Source organism: Crocodylus porosus, unplaced genomic scaffold (genome assembly GCF_001723895.1).
Source record: "Crocodylus porosus isolate Cpor-Errol unplaced genomic scaffold, CroPor_comp1, whole genome shotgun sequence".
Classification (NCBI taxonomy): Eukaryota; Metazoa; Chordata; order Crocodylia; family Crocodylidae; genus Crocodylus; species Crocodylus porosus.
Window position 1 is genome coordinate 4,359,736 of NW_017728907.1, and position 8,069 is coordinate 4,367,804.

Below are 8,069 nucleotides of genomic sequence, written 5' to 3' on the forward strand. Positions count from 1 at the left end.
GAAATAGATTTTTTAATAAGTCTTGGGTCAAGATGTATCATAAAACTATTTTCCATAGTGCACAACATACATAGTCCTTCCTTGTAATATTACTAGACCTAGTTTTACATCCAGTAGCCAGCTGAGACTGCTTGTCTATTATAGTTTCTTTCACCATTCCTAACAAATGAACAAATAACTAGATGGCCTGTGAAACATTTTAAATAGAACTGTCTCCTGAAAAAAAACTTACTGACAGAGACAGGTTCGATCCAGATCAAGAGAACCTTCTTTGGGATAGAGGAGATCAATAAAGGTTTTTAAGTATGAAGAGATAAGTATTATGATTTATAAAATAAAGTAGAAAACAAGGGATCTAGGAACTGAAGTGCATCCTTCTTATTAAATCTTATTGTGTTCTTAATGTAGCAGAAGCTCTTGCTATGAATTCTGTAATCCAAAGGGCTTTCAAAAAACATTTAAAACTGTATATTATCTGGAAAGCACTTTGTCTGCTACTTCTGAAAGAACTGAAAGTAGCTTGTCTATGTATTTGAAAAAGAACCAGTATATTCTATACCACAGTAAACAGAATGCTATCTTCAACTCAAAAACCCAGAGCTGAGCACAAGCGTCTTAAATTAATTTCATTTATAGGATTACTTTATGGGTTATATTTTCTGAGCTGTGTACTATATTATCAAATGCCCCATACCTGTTTACTTCTAGTCCATTGCTGCAGCACCTTTTGGCACAGGCATGAGCATTACATGCTTTCCACCACTTTGGCTTTCATTCTTACAGTCTGAGGAAAAGAGCCCAGATATTAGTGTGTGCTATATGGATCAAAGTCACCAGAGCTTAATCCATTTAAGCCTTACTCAGTCCATCTTTGATCACAAATAGAAAGACCAATCACAAAAAAGAAGTTACCAAAATAAGTTGTTCTTGTACAGGAGAATTGTAAGACAGGATTCTATAAGCCTGAGGAAGCAAAACTGTTAGCATTACCGCTACAACATTAAACATAGCCTTTGGCTAAAAACAAGAATACAAGGTGTGTCTACACATGAATTTGATGTGGGACCAGTTGACTTGTGAGCAAAATTACTCTCAAGTCAATGCTCTTGGGCAGGTATCTACACATGCAGTAATGTGGGAGCAGACTTGCTGTTCCCAGCAGCAAAGTGCTCCTGCTTCCTGGGGTCCTGCAATGGACTGCTGCCACCACCAGAGGGAGTTGGAGGCTCTGGCATCTTTAAACACCAACCCCATACCTTGCTCCTTGAGCAACTGTGTTTCTGGTCAGGAGCAACATGCAAAGCATGGGGGCAGTACACGGCAGGTCTCCTGTTGCAGCCTGTGCCTCCCTGAGCCATGGCTGCTCCAGCCCCTGCCCCTGGCCATAACCACCAATGATCCTAGTGCCGTGGGATCTTGCTAGCTGTCATGCTGGCATTGCTGGCTGACCACACTGGATGCTAGCTGGCCCATGGCTGTCTGGGCCCTGTTGGTTCCCCCACATGCAGTGACCACCTGCCTGGCTTCACTGCACCATCCCAGGGCTGCCACTGCTGTGCATCTGCTGCCTGGGCCCTGTCCTGTTAGCTAGACCCCAGTAGGGATACCAATGATGCGCTCCAGGATGTCACTACCAGGACTGATCTTACCCTCCTGCCCCTCCAGCCCCACCACCTCTGGACCTGCTGGGCCAGCCAGGACTGGTGGCTGCACATCATCCAGCACACCTGGGACAATGAGCACTAGCTGGAGGCATTCTGGATTACCCAGGCCATCTTCCAGAACCTCCTGGAGCAACTCTTCCCACACCTGGAGTGGCAGGACACCAACATGCAGCTGTCCCTCCTTGTGGACACCCAGCTGGCCATTGGCCTGCTCAAGCTGGCCACGTCCACCAGACTCTGCTACATGGGCCACCTCTTTGGCATGGGCAAGGCCAGAGCCAGGAAGGATGTCCTGAAGATGTGCTGTACCCTTCAAGATGTGCTAAGGCACATGGTGCTCCATGTGATGACAAGGGATGACAAGATCGAACAGTCACAAACTCCACTGTGGCCGGTTCAGGCTGGACATAAGAAAGAACTTCTTCACTGTCCGAGACCCCAGGGTTTGGAACAGATTGCCACTTGAGGCGGTTAAAGCACCCACTTTGAATGCCTTCAAAACATATTTGGATGCTTATCTTGCTGGGATCCTATGATCCCTGCTGACTTCCTGCCTCTGCGGAATGGGGGCTGGACTTGATCATCCTCCGGGGTCCCTTCCAGCCCAAATGTCGATGAAATCAATGAAATGTGCATGAATCCCTGGTCGTGGTGGCAGGGCTCAACTGCTTCATGTTTGGGGTGCCAGACCTGCAGCTTGGTGCTGTGGTGATCCCACCCCTCCTTACTGGGGATCCCGCATGCTCCTGTCCTGGCTCATGCAGCCCTACTCTAGTCAGCTAGACTGCTGCCAGGCCCACTTCAACCAGTGCTAAGGATAACATCCCCTGAGTTATTGTCACAGACTGTGTGCTCCATAACATCTGAGAGGCCTGGGGGAAGCTCTTTCATGAGGCCTGGTCTGAGGAGGTGTGGTGTTCGGAAGACGCCTGGAAGTGGGAGCACCACCTGCGGTGGCAGCAAGAGCAGTGGGACTCCCCTGCCAAGGTGCCGGGCAAGCCATGCACCCACCCTTGGGGGCAAGGCACTGCTTATGAGAGGCAGTGGCTGACTACCTCCTCCTGCATTCCCCATTGTAGCCCACTTGGACAGCCACCCACAGACCCCCGCTGCACCACCTGACCCCAGCATCATGCTCACTTCAGACAGTTCTCAGAAAAACACTTTATTGCTCTCACAAGAAACAGACCTTCTCTCCCCATTCCCTCCTCAACACCAGAGCCCCTCCACCAGCCACCCCACCCAACAACAAAAAACGCCCTCTCTCCCATGCAACCTATTTACAATGTGATGTGTTCATGTACCCTGCTGGAGGCACCTAGGGAGCAGAGTCCTGGGACAGGTAGCCAGCACCACAGCCTCTGGCTGTTACCTCACAGGTGTGTATGCTTCAGTAGGTCCAGTGGGTGGGGGACTCTTCCAGAGGTGGCGGTGGCTGCTGGTCCCCTGGTGTGGGCAGCTCCTGCTCTGGCAGCTCATGGCCAGGGCCAGCAGGGCTGATGCATGGTCCTGCCCATGATGCAGGCAATTCCTGCTCCATGTCCAAGTGGAGCTGGGGTGAGCAGTGGGTCTGGGCCCAGGTGGGGGTACTGGGTGGCAGGGGCCCAGGATGGGGGCTGGGGCAGGGGTTCCTGGCTGGTGGAAGCTGGTGGAAGCCCATGAGGGGTCTGCTGCTGGGTGGTGAGTGGCTGCCAGGAGGCAGGCAGGGCTAAGGTTGTGAGAAAGGCAGCAGGTGGCATGAAAGTGATTACCAAGGCCAGGATGTTGTCCAGTACCCGGTGGTCCTCCTTTGTGACCTGCATTGCCCTGGCCATGACTGCTCCCTGCTCCTGTGGGGCCTTCGTGCACTTATGCTCCAGGACCAAGAGTTGAACCCTGAACTCCCAGTCTTTCTGGTCTCATACGTCCTCACGATGGTCCCATGCATCCTCATGGATGACATCCTCTGCCTGCCTCCTGTCCTGCCAGGCAACATCCTTTGCTTGCCACATCCATATGTTTGCCTGCTGGTCCTCCATGGCCATAACCAACTGGTCCAGGAGGAGGGTCCAATCCTGGGTAATCCTCCTGTGGAGCTGGTGCATGACCAAGGCCCCAGTTGTGGGTGGCGGTGACCCTGAGACTGCATTCTGACTGCCAAGGGTGGTCTCTTACCCATGTGTGGCTGTAGGACTGGGAAAGCCATGAAAAAGAAAGTGTTTGTGAGAATTTGCTACATTTCCGAGATAAGATGCTTTGTACCTGGGGTTAGGTATGCATGGGTGTCCAGGGACCATGTTGAGTCAGCCAGGTAGGCCTGGACCCAGAGACCTGCTGGCTGAGACCCCCATCCTTGGTCGCTCTGCTGGGGCCAGTGGGGTACTAGGTGCTGGCTGTGGGCAGCTTGCCTCCCTCACCCCATTCCTAGGCTGGGACAGGCCTGGCTCCTGCAGCACCTGCTGCCGTAGTTATAGACCTCACTGCCTCCCCTTCTCCTCCTGCAAGCCATCCTGTTGTCTGTGCTGCCATATAGCCCACAGACCCTGGGCTTGGGGGGCTCAGAGCTCCTGGATGACTAGGATGTGGAGCTTCTTGTGCCCTTTCCTGCCCCACAGAGGGCCTCACCAGAGAGGCTCCTCAGGGCTGTTCCCCCCTGCCACCAGTCCTGCACCCTGAGCATGACCCTGCTGCGTATATCCTGGGCACTGTGCAGGAAGCTGTTTGTGTGGCCTGAGGGGTGCCCAACCCATTAGATCCTGATGATGATGATCAGTTACCATGGTGCCCCAGGTGCACCTGTGGATCTGGCATGGGACCCCAGGTGCACCTGTGGATCTGGCATGGGACTTCAACAGTACAGGGCAGGGGCAGGAGGGCAAGCCCCGTTTGCCCTGTCACCTGTGCCACCACCTGGAGGGTTACCTGTGGCTGCACTACCAGTTCCTGCCTCCTGGAGCCAAGGAGGATATTGCCGCTGGCATCAACACATTTCTTTGCATGTGAGAGGCCTGTGCCTACCTAGCTGTGGGGGCACAGTTGCTCAATAAAGTTTTACACTGTTTCCTGCCTCTCTGTCTGCTGTGGTGGGGGAACAAGGCAGCTGGGCCAGGCAGGGAGTGGGGGGCCACGAAGGGGGGAATGGGTGCAGGGGCAGGGGGGCCCTCCTCTCACTTCAGGCTTTACCATGTGGGTAGGGCTGGTATGCCCAGCAACCCTGGTCAGTCGCAGCTGGTGGCAATGGCATGAGGATCCCAGCAGTGTCCTCAGGTGGCAGTGTAGCGTGTGGGCACCTGGCCAGGGCCCTCCTGAGGAGAAGCTGGCACTGCTGGTGGCTGGCAGTGACATGGCCAGCCACACCTTGTTGCTAGGGCTGAGGCTGTGGAGCTGTCAGGGCAGGTGCTGGCCCAGGCTCCCTGAGCTGCTGGTGGAGGCTGCAGTTGGGAAGCTCGTTGGGATGGGCAGCTGGCAACCTGAGGGGTCCTCCCCTTATGACAGATGACTGTGGGTTCAAGGTGAGAGAGGGGGCTTGAGCAGGTTCCTGTGCTGCTGTACACAGCATGGCTGTGTACTGGGTCCTGGGGCACAAGGATGGCTGACAGCTGCTGCATAAAGGGTATGGTCTTGCTTGCACTCCCTGACTGACGATTGTGGTCAATGATGGTGATCCACTGTGCCTACAAGGCCTTGACCTTTATGTGGCATTACTATGCTGACCAGTTTTGACCACACTCCTACCTCTGGCCTGATAACCCATCATAGACTTTGCCATTGGAGCACCCACCCCACACCAACTGCTGCTGCACCTCTGCCTCACCCCACAGTGCCACAAGATCACCAGCTTCTTCCTGCAACAATTTGGGGCTGTGGGTGGAAGTGAATACCATCAGCAATGAGGACATGAGGGCTCCCATACCAGCTCTCCAAGCCTCCACACAGTTATCCCTGTGCTGTTGGGTCTGGGCAGCTACTTGCAGTGCCCAGTGCAGGGGCATAGTATGGGACTGGGAGCTGCATGGTGAGGCAATGCCCCACAGCACCTGCAGGCTCTGGGTAGCATGCTGGGGATTGGCTGAGGGCAGCTGGTGCTGGCCTCAGCAGCCAGGAGCTGGCTGCAGCTGGGCCCATGGGCTGGCAGGCCTGGAAAGAGCCTGCAGTACCCTGCAGAGCTGGATGGTAAGGGCCTGGCAGGTGAGCAGCACTGTGGTGCCAGGCAGTCATGCTGGGGTACAGGCAGGCTGGCACAGGTAGCCTGTGTCCTGTGCAGGGGCAGCAGAGGCCAAGAGTCCCTCCCCTCTAGGCTCCCTGCTGTCGTGCCTGAGGGATCAAAATGCCTGCAGGCTTTTAAAGGGCCTGTGGCTGGGGCTGCTAGAGAGGTGGCTCAGCCCTGGGGCAGGATAGGTTCCCAGTCGTGGGACTGAGATTAGGCTGGCCCTTTATTAGCAGGGCTGACTGGGATCAAATCTGATCCTAGTTAATATCTATGCAAGGGTTACTGCGGTGTAAGTAATCAAGAGTACATTTTCTACTTGTGTTGGCAGGCAGTGAATTTACTTGTGAGTAGCAATGTTTACTGTGTGGTAAGCATGCATACATGGTGGTGTGAATGCTTAATGTGCAGTAAACTATGCAACTGCACAGTTTAAAGCATCTCATATAGATGCACCCACCGTCTACAATATAAACAATCCTTTGCAATCTGTAAGCATTAAATTTATCATTAAAATGTTGTTCTCTTCTTAGCATTCAAGGCAACAAGCACCTCAATAAGATGAAAGGCATTTGTTACTGAGAACAGCTTTAAGGAAATCAGAAAGAGCAAATCTGGAAAACATATTAATATTTTTCTGGAAATGGGTTGCATTCATAAAACATTTAGTGAGTTTAAGGTCAACTTGTTCTCCTTCTGTATACTATTCATAACAAACAGTTGACAACTTAGTGACAGTCAATCTAGCAGCTGAACTGAATATATTGGGTCATCCCCTTTAAATAAAAGCCTAATCTCCAACATGGAGCAAGCACCACAACAAGAAAAGACTTTCTTGCTTCTGAAAATTCAATTAAAATCTAGGAAATATTTCTTCAAAAGATAGGAGATAAGATGAATAGTTGTAAAAGAAGACAACATATTTCCTTGAGCGGGGGTGTGTATAACTGGTATGTGCATGTGGTAAGAGATTATATTCCTTTTCATCCAAGTTATATACCTAAAATGTCTAAAGCTAGAGACCCAAAATGGGATGTTTTCTTTCAGTAGAAACATGCTAATAATTGGAATTCTCCAAATGGCTCTGAAGAAAGTTCTACAAATGGTATTTATGTGTTTGTCTTCATGTTTAAAAACTTTAAGATTCTGAGGTGTAGAAGGTAAAAATCATATGGAAACAAGGAAAATAACAGCAGCATAATCAATCAGTATTAGATAAAAATATAAACAAATGCAGATCATTGGTTTCATTTGCCTCTTCATTGATTCAAATCTGAGAATGCATAGAGAATATTTCATGACTTCTAAAATAATGTGGTCTTTTAATCTGAATGTAAATATATAGATTCTATTCATTTTACTATTAACTTTTGTAGACATGTGAAATATTCTTATGTGCAGAATTAATCTATATGTACTAGAAAACCCTCTACCTTGTTTTTTGTGGGCGTGTCTACACATGCATTGTGAGTAAACTACTCATGAGTAAATGCTCTTGGGCAGGCATCTACACATGCAGGGACGTGAAAGCAGATTTGGACCCTGACTGCTAGCCCAGGCGGTGCGAAATTGCTCTGTGCCTCCAGGGGGATGATTGCTACTGGGGTGGAAACAATGTCCCAGGGCAAAATGGTTTATCTCAGGACAAATGTGATGTCTGTTTGTAGCCTCAGTGTCTTGTGTCTCATGATGTCTTTTTATCCCTGAGAAGCAGAAGGACATCATGCTAGTTGAAGTTGAACACAGGTCTTAATCTAATTTCACAGCTGGCACACATCAGTGTAACAGCTTTTACTAAAATCATGGAATTAAAGACTCCAGAGATTTTGGAAAATGTAAAATCCATAGGAAAATTTTAAGGTCAGGTCCATTTCCACTTTCAGTTTTGTTCTCCCTGCAGTTTTTTTAAGGTAAGACTTGATTTATAGTAGTTATTTTGTGTTTTTGGTGCACAGCATTTACAAGTGTTTATACACTAGGGCTGTGTGAAGCTTTGGTAGCTAATTTGATTTGGAGGAGATTCAGCCCGATTCGGGGACCGAATCTCTGAATCTGAATTGAATTGGGAGACCAATTAAAGCTCTGAATTAATTTGAGGCATCCAGATCTATTTAGAAAAGCTTTGGAAAAGATTCAGCTTTGGAGATGTGGTCATAGACTAAACAGGCAGCTGATACAGCTGCCTCCAGCTGGTAAATCTGTTGGGGTTGGGGGAAGGG

The 8,069-nt window shown here is 49.9% G+C and overlaps 1 long non-coding RNA gene across 1 annotated transcript in view; it reads left to right on the forward strand.

The window, feature by feature from the left end:
• Positions 1–1,695: 1,695 nt before the first annotated feature.
• The window catches only part of LOC109307608, a 7,668-nt gene continuing 1,294 nt past the window's right edge, over positions 1,696–8,069 (forward strand). The window contains exons 1-2 of the long non-coding RNA XR_002100308.1: positions 1,696–1,814; positions 3,397–3,407. This is a non-coding gene — a long non-coding RNA (uncharacterized LOC109307608). The remainder of the gene's footprint in view (positions 1,815–3,396; positions 3,408–8,069) is intronic.